The sequence below is a fragment of the Pogoniulus pusillus genome, chromosome 32 (assembly GCF_015220805.1).
Source record: "Pogoniulus pusillus isolate bPogPus1 chromosome 32, bPogPus1.pri, whole genome shotgun sequence".
Lineage (NCBI taxonomy): Eukaryota > Metazoa > Chordata > Aves > Piciformes > Lybiidae > Pogoniulus > Pogoniulus pusillus.
Window position 1 is genome coordinate 1,211,636 of NC_087295.1, and position 12,260 is coordinate 1,223,895.

At 50.1% G+C, this 12,260-nt stretch overlaps 1 protein-coding gene across 1 annotated transcript in view; it reads left to right on the forward strand.

Annotated features, from left to right (window-relative positions):
* The first annotated feature begins 9,280 nt into the window (after positions 1–9,280).
* TRAK1 (trafficking kinesin protein 1) overlaps positions 9,281–12,260 on the forward strand; it is a 95,269-nt gene continuing 92,289 nt past the window's right edge. Inside the window, exon 1 of the mRNA XM_064169869.1 lies at positions 9,281–9,379. The gene's annotated coding sequence lies outside the window, so the exon portion shown is untranslated. The remainder of the gene's footprint in view (positions 9,380–12,260) is intronic.

The following is a 12,260-nucleotide window of genomic DNA, read 5'->3' on the forward strand; positions in this document are numbered from 1 at the left end:
GTCGGCATAAAAGGCAGAGTCGCTTCAGGTACCTTTTTTTCTCTTTGCTTTTCTTCCCCTTTCTTTAGCAAGCCCACACCGCCAGGTCCCCCTCGGCCCTGCCCCGCTCGCACACACCCCCACCCCCGCGCTCTCCTGCGATGGTACCTCCCGTACCCGTATCCAGGAGACGCGGCTGGACGCCGGAAACAGAGCAGCGCCGCCATGTGGCCAGGAGGCCTCTCTGCCAGAGCGGGGCCAGGGGCCGGGCCCGGCAGGGGAGTGCCTAGGAGGGCAGGGCGCAGCTGCGCCGTTGCCGGGCAGCCGCCAGTGACTGGCCGGGGCTCGGGGAGGCAGCTGTCAACCCATGGTCGGTCCCTAAGGACCGCGATGCCCTTCGGGAAGGCAGCGAACCTGGATCAGCAGCTGTCTGCTCAGACCCCGGGCAGGCCCGGCTGCTTCCTTCCTTTCCTTCCTTCCTTCCTTCCTTCCTTCCTTCCTTCCTTCCTTCCTTCCTTCCTTCCTTCCTTCCTTCCTTCCTTCCTTCCTTCCTTCCTTCCTTCCTTCCTTCCTTCCTTCCTTCCTTTCCTTCCTTCCTTCCTTCCTTCCTTCCTTCCTTTCCTTCCTTTCCTTCCTTTCCTTCCTTTCCTTCCTTTCTTCCCTTTCGTTGCCCTCTCCCTCTCCTCTCCCTCTCCTCTCATCTTTTCGCCAGCAGTGCAGCTGATGAAAACTGATCAGAGGTCAGTGCCGTACACAGTTCTAAGTTGCTGGTTTATTGAATGCCTACATAGAACGGAGTGGACTGATCGGGAAGGGAAAACTCGGTGTGCGAATTCCCTCACTTCTGAACGCTTCCAGACGTCCCACTGTGCGGCACGAAGCTTTCAGCCGCTGCGGAGCCGGTCTGTAGTTAACAATGAAGCTGCAGCTTTGCTGGCAAAATGATGTTTCCATTTCTCTTTCTAATGTAAATGCGGCGCTGCCTGGCTATAAATACACCAAACGCGTAAGCAGACATCACCTAGTTCCTTCTGGGGAGCACAAGGAAAGTTTCCTTTGAAGAGTGATTTATTTAGGTTTTAGAAAACTCTATTTCATTTGTGGCTCTGAAGAGGGTGAGTGATAAAAAAAAAAGAGAAGGAATAGAATATTGGCTCAGTTGCAGATCAGTCCTGACAGCACTTTGATGGCAGACCTCAGAACTGAGTCAGTTTCATTGTCCCTGCCCCAAATGACAGAACTAAGCCACAATAAATATCAAGCCTTTGCTTCCAAATTTCCAGTGTTTTGTCTTATGGACAGCTTTCTGTTAAGTTAGCCTACTCTGGGAGGCAGGTTTTTTATGCAAAGAGGGTAAATAGCCCATTCTTGGGGAGTGAAATAAGGCAAACTTTGACAAAGTCTGTTAAAATCTTCATGTAACAGTGGCAATAGCATGGCTGAGAGAGGAAACCAGACAAACAGAAATGCTTTCATCACAAGGCAGATGCTTAGCTTTGCCAATTTAGCATCTCCATGCTGAAGAATTTTCAGTGCAATTAAAGGCAGAGCCAGGGGTACATGTTCATCTACACCTCCTTTTTCCAATACCTCTTCATTCCCTGTTTGTGTCCTCCTTAGCATCTGGATGCACTATTTCAGTACACTCCAGGTGGGGAAGTTGGTACAAGAATTGGGAATTCCTTCTTCAAACACATCACTTGCTTTCAGCACAGGAGTTATCTTGAAGAAATAATTTAAACACGTACTGATCAGGCATTATAACAAGGGGACACAGTCTCAAGTTGTGCTGGGGTAGGTGTAGGCTGGATGTGAGGAGGAAGTTCTTCACAGAGAGAGTGATTTCCCATTGGAATGGGCTGCCCAGGGAGGTGGTGGAGGCACCGTCCCTGGGGGTCTTCAAGAAAAGCCTGGCTGAGGCACTTAGTGCCATGGTCTGGTTGATTGGCCAGGGCTGGGTGATAGGTTGGACTGGATGATCTTGGAGGTCTCTTCCAACCTGCTTGATTCTATGATTCTATGATTCTGTGAACATAGAATAGTGTCAATAATATAATATAATATAATATAATATAATATAATATAATATAATATAATATAATATAATATAATGTTCTTATCTTTGGCCTTTTTCTTACACTTTTAGTCTGTCACTCTGACCTGCCAAACGAACCCCAAAGCTCATGCAGAGTTATGAAGTAGGTTTATTTTATTACAGCGCTGGGTGCAGGCAGGATTGCTCCATCGATCCTGCACACCCCACGCTGGCACAAGCCACAGTTTATGTTACAAGAGCATCCATACTCTTAATAAGAGGCAGAGTTATTACAAGTATTTCTCAGGGTTCATTAATAGAGGTGTTTTCCCATTCTCTGCCCCAGTTCCAACTCACCCTGCTGGTCTTGAATGGTTACCTGAGATAAGCACCAGCAGAGTCTTCCTCACAGGGTCTCTATAGCTCTAGTCAGCAGACCCCTCTTTACTGCTGATGTCAGGATATCTCTGCTTCTCCTTTATCTCCTTCCTGCTTGCCTCAGTCACTGCAGGCCTGGGCCCTTACAAGATTCCATGTGACAGCTCTCCAAGGAGCAGCTGCAGGCACTTGTGCAGCAGCCATTGTTTTGCATATGATCCACTACTCCTATAACCAAACATTTCTATGAAGGTTGGTATTTTAGAGTTCACCACAGACCCCCTCAAAATGTGCATCTGGTCTGTAAGGCCCTTTACCAGCACTCCTTGGTTTCTCTTCTAGCAAGTCCTTTTGTCTGCTACTGAACATGACTCCGAGCCCTGTACTCAACTGCAGTGAACTTTCCTGTGGCAATATTTCCAACATTGAAGAACGGAATGCAAAACATTCCCTCTGCTGTTTGCACCACTTCAGTGCTCTTAGCAATCTGCCCAGCGAGCTCAGCCTTGCTCCTGCTTGGCTCTTGTATGGGACGGTCAGATGTAAGCATTCTTGTTCTCAAATAAATATATGATCTAATTTAAGGTACACTGAGACCGTGTGATTGAAACCACATAGTTCAGGAATGCTTCAGCACTTCCCTGCTTTACCCTTGGTGGGTACTACAGACGTCCCTGACATCTTTCCCAGGTTCCCAAGGAGCTCACTGCTAGCCTGTGATTTTAAGGTGTCTTTCCATGGTTTGTTTCCCTTGGGCTCTTTTGTTTACTGCAATGCCTTCTGCTTTATTTTGCCACAGGTACCAGCTTTTCTCCCAGCTAGCATCATTACTCATGCTCAATCCCATCTTGCTAGCACATGATGTCTCTTTCTATTCCAGACTGACCCCATTCTCAAGAGAGTTTCTATTCTCAGCATCCTGGCTAGGATGATTCAGAATAGTTTTCTGTTTCATTTGCCTTGACAGTTCTGTCACTTTTGGGAAGTGCATGGGGCCACTATTCTGGTCTTTGTGACCATTTTGCCAGAGGATGGATGTAAGCACATCTGTATGTCCCCACTACAAGAGCGCCATAGATCTGTTGGGACAAGTCCAGAGAAGGGCTACAAAGATGATCCAGGGACTGGAGCACTTTTGCTAAGAGGGCAGGCTGAGGCAGCTAGGGTTGTCCAGCCTGGAGAAGACTCAGCTCCAGGGGAACCTTAGAGCTGCCTTCCAATAGCTGAAGGGATCCTACAGGAAGGCTGCAGAGAGACTTTTGTAATTTATGAGTGTCCACTGATAGGACAAAGGGAAATGCATTTAAATTGAAGGAGAGGAGGTTTAGGTTGGATCTTAGGAAGAAATTCATCACTACGAGGGTGGAAAGACTCTGGAATGGATTGTCCAGATTGTCCCCCACTCTGGAGGTGTTCAAGACCAGGTTGGATAGGGCCTTGAGTAACCTGGTTTCGTTGAGAGGCATCTCTGCCTATGGCAGGGAGGTTGGATTAGATGATCTCAAAGTCTCTTCCAGCCTAAGCTGTTCTACGATTCTATGATTTTATCCTGTGAGTTTTATCCTCAGATTCTTTTCCAGCATCATCTTGAAACTTGCACATACCTTCATTGTCTGAGTGGGGCCTCATTTATTTTTTCATTTCTGTAGTAACTTTACAATTCTTGTTCTTTGACTATCTTGTTTTTCAGGAAGGAAAGAAGGCTGCTGTGTTCACTGGTCCTACTCAGAGGTGTTAAATATCTGTAAAGTACACAGCCTCAGTATTCCCATGCTGCTAATATCTGGGAGCAGCAGTGATTCTTCACATCCTTTTGTAGCTTCTGGGATCCGTCTGCTTGAAAATTTGTTTTCAGTGCAGAGGAATGATTGCAAAACAGCCCTTGACAATATGGTTCTTTCATAGGTGAGGCCAAAACTCCTGCTGTTTTTTCTCACCAGGATGGGGCTCTCAATCTCAGCTCACTGGATCAACTTGTAAGCTGATACACTGCACATATGGCACTCTTGTCTTACTTCTTCCTGCATTACAGTCTCCATGTTTTCACGTCCAAGGGTTAAAAGAGATGTGATAAGATACTCTGAGTTAGTGCCTTTAGAGGTTGGCATACTACAAGCTGCTTTTACCTTCCCAAAAACCTCTGCTTTTCCTTGGGAAGTCAGCAACTGCTCTGGATGTGATACTGGAGTCAGAACCAGCTTCCTCCCTCTATTTTTCTGGCTTGTATTGAGCTTTATCTGCTAAGCAGATGAGGTGAATCGTTGTGGGCTACTGCAGTTTCTGCCAGGCATTCCTCATATCACATTCCTGAGCATCATCAGCCCTGATGCCGATTTGTGAGCCTGGCTGGTGGGGCAAGGCTGACTAATAATGTTCTCAACACCTAAGCCTACCTGCTGGCTTCCCAAAGATGATGAGATGACCACCTGGCTCCTGCAGGAAGGCTGAATAGGTCTTGTGAAAAACGTTGCTTTTTCAGTGACTCTCCTGTAATTCATTACTGCTGCTCTCTTTCAAACTATCCCTTAGTCTAATGTGCCAGAGAGTGTGTAAAGCAGATGCTCTACTGCTTCAACTACTTTCATATGGTCTGGCTGTAACATGTTGGGGGAGATCCTATTTTCTTCCAGTCTATTCAGCAGTTTGAACTCAGGCAAGAGTCAGATGCTTTATTACTGAGTACAGAGATTCACTGTTTCAGCAGAAAGCAGTGGCATGTGCTGAAGATTCAGCCTGTGTTTTCAGGATACCCTTTGCATCCTGATTGGAATTCACAATGTCTTGAAGGTATTCTCATCACTCCACAGTGCTGTTTGCATTTGGCTGTGCTTGGTTGCACATTTTTTCCCTTTTCTTGCAAAAATAGAAAATAGATGCCTGGCAGATTTATCTCTACCCCACTATCTTGCATTTAATTTCCTCTTTGTGTACTTGTCTTCACTTCTAATGCTAATCTGAGCTTTGCAAACTGTTTATTCCAACTTGCATTTCATTAACATCAAATATGTGCAAAACCCTATCCTCTGAGTCACTGTTTGCTTTCTTCACGTTCTTGCAGCCTCTAAGCTATGCAATAATGTTTCCTTTTGCCATAATTATTATCTATGATCCTCTATGCAGGCAATTTTCAATGAGTTTTCTCAACAAGATCTCTTTCATCTTCATTTTGTTTCCTCTGCTTGTGTTTGTGCTTTAACGTGTCCATAAACTGACACATTTTTTTCCCCATTTGGCTTCTCATTTTCCTTGTGTTCTTTTTCAAATCACATGTGTCTGCTCTCCTTAAGTCACAGTTGTAGTAACACTTCAGCCCAATGCCTGAAGCTGGTTCGGTGCCTGAAAAATGCATCCCCTTTACAGGAAACAAACATCCAGCAGAGGAGCAGCTGAAGCAAGAGAAAGTGTCGGTGCTGGCAGGTGCTAGCTGAAGGAAGCTTAGAGCTTTGAACAAGAGAAGCTTTTCTGCTGCCTTGGTTCTTCCAGCAAAGGCAGCACTGTATACTTTGTTGTAGAAGAAAGCAACAACCCTCCAGGAATCTGTGTTTTGATATTCAAGTCAGAGCAACGCCAGCGTTACAAACCCCAGCGTTTCAACGAGGCAAGGTGTACAGGGAAGCATTATGCAGACACTTCACGGACCCTTTAAAGGGCTTACAGGCATTAACTTAGTCCATGCTGACACACAAGCACGGGAAATGGGGGCAGTCACAGCAGCACCGATGGGAGGAACAGAAAGAGGAAGCCTTTCCTTATGAGCTGTTCAGAAGCACTGGATAGGGCTGGGTGCTAGGTTGGACTGGATGATCTTGGAGGTCTCTTCCAACCTGGTTGATTCTATGATTCTATGTGGGGGATGTTTTAGTGATATTCTTCTGTCAGTGGATCATTTGTGCATGCCCACTGGAACGAGCTTGCTCTCCGAGGTTAAAATCATCTACTCTACAATCACAGCTGCAGCTAGGATCCTCAGCTGGCAATCTAACCACAGACTTTAGAAACTGGCTCCCAGTGCTTTTAAAACAGTATTTTATTCTTTGATTATTTTGCAGGGATTATAAAAGAAGTTCTAGAGAGAGCAAGTGAGGGAGCTGCAAGCAAACCAGCAGTAATCTCACTGAAAACCATACATGGGAAGTCTTCTATTTTAGCAGAGCAGGAATAAAGTCTCTTCTAGAGATGTAATCAAGGAAGAAAAGTAGACAATTATGGTGATAAATATGCTCTGATAATCATTACGAGAAAGGAAATGGAGATGATAGAGAACAGAGCAATCTAGGACAAATCTAAAGGTCTTTGGTTACTGTGTCAATTCCCAGTGGTGGATGAACTGAGATGGCAATGGAGCATGCTTATGGGCACTGTGGCATCGTGCACCAAAAATCCATGAGGATTTGGTGCAGCAGCCACCAAACAGCTCCTACTGTATCCTGTGACTAGCATACAGAAACTGAACTTTAAAAAATGCTTCCCCCCCGCCCCCTCACTGACATTCTGTGACTGTTCCTCAAAACTACTTTTCCTTCACAATACAGACCATTCCTCCTCATTGCTGTCTTTGGTTTGTGTTACAAGTGCCCAGGGGCTGCTGAAAGGCCCTATTCCTTGTTTGCAAGCACACAGGCTTGTTCCCTCTTGTGCAACCTCTGTCACTTGTCTGACTGCATCGCTGCCTATTCAGGAGTGAATCAGAAAACTACCCTTTTAAAACACCTCCAGGCTTAGCTTGCTCACTGCCTAACTCCGGGCTCACACGGGGTGCCATGGCAGAGCTGCAAGGGGAAGGCAGCAGCCTTTGTAATGATACCAAGGAGGTAGACTTCTTAGGAGTAGCATCAAGTTTCTGTTTTAGGGAGAAGTTAGATGAGGCTGCCGAGATGACTGAGAAGTGTGGTGTTAACAAAGGCATGGGCCCATTTCTCCCAGACGAATGGTTTCTACTCCTCTTTGCCCTCACCCCAGTACTGTTCAGACCTTAGGGTGAATCTATGCAGTTCACTAATCTGGCAGCAAACTGGCAAGGAAAAAATACATCAGTTCTGTGTCAGGCTGAGTCACTTGCTAAGGAATCCTAAGCAGCAGAGTCAGCCCCTGGGAAACCCAGGAGTGCCTGGCTCCTCTGCAGGAGGAGTGGGGAAAGCAGCCTGCTTCTCTTGGCAGCTGCAGGCTTGCTGGTTGACTCACCCCATCTAACTGCATCTTTAGTCAGCTGCAGGGGATCTGCTCTAAGGCAGGCCTGTGCTGCAGGCGCCTGGGGAGCCGCTGCTGTGACCTTGCTCCTCACTTTTCTAGCACCCAAGTGCATGCCCAGCTCCAATTCTCTTTGCTAGCGAATGGGAAGCCTTGTCTTATTTCTTCCTGTAGGTTATTTAGGGTCAAACTCCGAATCCATTTGGACTCGCTGGAGGTTAACACGTGTCCCACGCCTCCGGAATCCTGTCACCAGCTCGACTGCAGCTTTTTCGTCCAGCCAGCTGTGACCTGGAACACAATTCCCTTTTTCCCGGTGAATAAAACCAGTCAAACCCTCAGCCAACAACATAGTTCTCTGAGCCACAGAAATAGGAAGTGGCTTTCTCTGGGTTTCTTTCTTTTCCTTAGGTGCTTAGATTTGTCAGGGGCCTGCACTGAAGCTTTGTTCTGTAGGTGGGGCAGTAACCAATCTTTTCCGCCGGTGCTTTTCTGGTGCCCAGTGCATCTCGCACACATACTGCAACTTTGCAGAAGGGCATGGGCAAGATCCCTCTCCTTCGTTCCTCTACCAAGCTTGATGAAATACATATTTTGACTGACATTCACTGCAGACATCTCTGTTTTTCCCGCGTCGGCTGTCCTCTGTACCCGAATCCCTGCAGCCTGGCTGAGTGCTTGGCCAGGGACTTGTTCAAGCCTTTTTGCTCTCGCGTATACGGTGGCAAATCCAGGGGACAGGTCGCTGTGGCAGTCAGGCGGCTGTACCAGCCCAGGTCATTCAAATGAGAGCCCCCAGGGTGGCCATCAGACGCTTGACCAGACCACATCCCCCTCCGCTGGCACCCGGTGTCACCTGGCGGGCTCAGCGCCGCACCAGCTCTCTCCAGCAGGGACCTAGGGCGGGCCGGGCAGGCTGGCCCCCGGCGGGGTCCTCCCAGCACCGCGGCGGATCCCTCTGCACCTCCCAGACCGGCACGGGTTGCTTCGCCTGGGTGCTACCGGCACCGGGAGCCGGGGAGCCGCTCGCTCTCGATCCCGTAGGGAAACAGCCGTGTCGGGGCGGCGGGAGTCCCGAGGCGCCGCGGCCCTGGCGCCCCTCGCCGCGGCAGCTCCGGCCAAAGCTCCAGGCAAAACAGCGGTGAGTTACTCCTAAAAAGGGCGATCTAACCCCGCAGCGACTGCCGTCCCCACCGCCTCTCCCGGCGCCGGGCACCACTCCCGCCGGCCCGGGCCGCGGCAGGGGGCCGGTTGCTGGGCGACGCGCGGCCCCTCCTCCGCGGCAGGGCTGGGCCATGAGGTAATGGCCGCCGGGGGGCGGAGGAGCGGGGGGTGTCGGCGAGGAGCGCTGGCGACTACCAAGGCAGCGGCCTCCGCGGTGGCCGGCGGCGGCACTGTCCTTTCTGCTGCCCGCCCCGCGTCCCGAGGAGGCCTGGCGGCGCGGGCAGAGGGCGGGCGGAGGAGAGCGCCCGCCGGGCCCCCCACGTGCGCCGCAGCCCGGCCAGAGCGGTCCCCGCGGAGGGGGGAGCTGGGGAGCTGAAGCGGCGGCGGCCCAGCCGGGGAGACCGGCGAGAAGGGCACATGAGGCGCCGGCAGGAGGAGGGAGAAGCAGCAGCCGACCGGCCGCAGCAGCCCTTGCGCTCTGCCCGCGCCGCACGCCGCGCTCCCTCGGCGGCGCGGGCCGAGGACGAGCCGTGAGGGCAGAAGCAGCCCAGAGGTGGCCGCCGCCGGCAGCGAGGCGCCCCCGGCCCGCGGGGCTGTCGCCGCCTGCGCCCCGCTGTCCGGGGGGCCCGGAGCGGGGTGAGTGCGCGGGGCTGCGGGTGGGGATGCGGCTGCCCGCGTTGTGTGTGTCATGGGGCGGCACGGCCGAGAACAGGGGGGCCCGGGGCGGCCGCCTTCGCTTCCCTCTTGCTCTCAGGTGAGCGAGCGGGTGCGGGGGTCCGGCAGCCGCGGCGGGGCGAGGCCTGCTGGCTCCCTGGGACCGAGGAAGGTGCAGCGGCTGCCCCTTCTCCTCGGGCCCCCGCGGCGCAGCGGCCGGGGGGCGACCTTCACGGGCGGCTCGCCCGGGGGCGGGCGGAGCGGCGCGCCGCTGCCTTCCCCGCTCTTCGGTCCTTTGCCACCCTTTAAAGGGAAGAGGCGGTGGTTGGGATTGTTTACCGAAGCTGGCGAATCGCTTGCAAAATTCGGCCTGTACACTGTTTGCAGGTAAACCGCTGCTGGTGGCGCTTGGAAGGACTCCTGCTCACAGGCAGCTTTCCTAGCCGTTGGGGAGGGATATACAAATACCGAGTTGGTTTCTTTGATGTCGGAGATAATGGATAGCTTTTGGCAGTATGCCTCTGTTTAAAAAGGACTAAAATATTCCATTATGCTTTTTAGCAAGTCTGGGATTAGTGCCTGCTTTGGTTTGCAGATGAACCTCATGTTTAGATGAGCTTATCTTCAGGTAGAATTAGGAAAGGGTAGGAAATGCAAAGAAGCAAAAGGAACATCTGTTAAGGGTTGAGAGCCCAGGCTGCTTTTCCTTCCTTGCTTGGACTTTGGGAGAAGTTGCCGGTGCGGATGCTCTTCCCTGCCTTGCAGTCAGTCCATAACCTTGTTTGAACCTTTCAGTCCACGGAGATTAAGTCGTGGGTGTAATGGCTTTTGCAATCAGGAAAGCAACAGCAGGAAAAAACCTCCAAGCTAAACCAAAGGCCAACCAAACAACAGTGACAATGAGCAGTTTGCCAGATGTGCGTCTTTGATTGCGGTTTCATGTGTTGTAAGTAATGCCTTGCTTTGCGAGCCTGCTGGAGGTGACCTGTATTTAAATGTGGTTGTTGCTAGTAGGGCTCTGCTGGAGTTTCCGTGAGAAACCTGAGGGATGGAGTGTTGTCCTCTAGGTCTGGAACTGTCTTCATCACTCTGTTCCTTCTCTGAGGCACTGGGACCTGTTTTAATTGAGCAACCGGAGCAATCTGTGATGACAGCAGATAGGAAAATATCTGAGAAGCACATAAGAACATTCTCTTAAGCTGTGATTACAGCTATTATTGCCTTGTTTTTAGCTAGTGGCATTATGATAAGGGAGGAGAACCAGAAGGCTAGAAATCCTGATGGGAAGTGAGAGTTTCCAGCTCCCGAGCTAGCGAGTTAAGACCAGGCAGCTGCACGTGTGGAGAGAATGTAAATTTTCCTTGGAGCAAAACAAAAGTTTCTGTCAGTTGCTTGAATAAACTCCCACTTGCCAGGAGATTAACTGCATGGTGGATGGCAGGAGTGGAAAGCAGTAGAGTCTCTGGATCTAATGCAAAAAGAAACAAGCCATACCCAAACAGAGATCTTGTAGCTCGTAAGTGAGCTTGGTGCGGGCTCTGGAGCACTGGGTAGCGTGCTGTGATGATGAGGAAGCATTAACGTGCTTAGGCACATGCAGTTATGTGCCTGTGGTGCTCAGTGTTTGAGATGTTTATGCATAACATCTCAGTGAAATACGCAGTTGCTGCTGCAGCCTGCGAGCCTCTGGCTCGTTTGGTCCAGAGTCCTGACTAATGAAGCAGCACCACCATGTGATCTGCAGGGTTTGCCGTCTCTGCTGATGGATGTTGGCACTCTGCAGGTGAGAGCTGCCGAGAGTAAGTGAGCTTCCGTACGTTGGGAGCAAGAGCACAAGAGCAGGTTCAAAATACTGGCCCGGAACTGCTTGGGGCTTCTCTTCTTCCTCTCTGCTGCAGCTCACACCTGAGCTCCTTGCTGCTTCCCACGTTCTGTCTCCTGATTGCCAGCGGCTTTCGTAGAGGTTATTTGGTCATAACCTTTCCGTGTCCTCTGAGGATCTTCTTTGACTTGTGAAATGTTCTAGCCAATCTACTGAGAGCTCTAAGAGAGAGATTAGTGCTGTACGAGTTAGTGCAGGTTAGAGAGTTCGGTTTAAAACGTGCACTGGCTCAATACTGTTGTTACTGTGTAACGCTGAAAAGGAACAATGCTAACGCTTCCCACTGTGGCTGCTTTGACAGACAATAAGCTGGATGTAAGGTACTTTTTCTTCCTAATAGCTCAGGAGAAAGAATTGTCAGGATGAATGCTGTTGAAGCAGCATCTGCAGTATCAAAAGGTGAGAAGTTAAACCTTTTGTCCGGGCCAAAACCTGTGTGTGTTTCTCTTTGTAACAGTTTCCTACTGCCTGAGGTGAGAGGACATGAGAAGAGGAGAGGCACTGTGTGAGTTCTGTTTGTTGGAAATCTGTTTCTTTTCCAAGTCTTTAAAATAATGTTATCTAATTTCCAGAATTAGTGGGGTGGTTTAGTGCTGCTTCTGCTAGGATCAGAATTGGTGGGCCACCATTTGTGGTGTCTGGCTGTTGTATGTTGGGAGTGGTACTCAAGGTAGATGGAGCATTTCTTGTTGGCTGGCAGAAAATGCACACTTGGTCTCAAATCTTGAAGCAGATACCTTCTCCTTGCCCTGGCAGTGCCTGGTGTTGTTGGCAAGAACAAGTGTCTCCTCTAAGAAGTCTTCAGTAGTTGGTCTGATGCTTGATCAGATTTTTTTGAGTAACTGTTTTAACTCATGCAAAGCTGCCCCTTGTTTCATGCACTGCTTGTTGCACAGTACTTCCAGACAGCCCAGGGCAGTGAGAAGTCCTCGTAACTGCACTATGGAATGAGGAGCTGTGTTTACACCTGTTAGTCGGAGA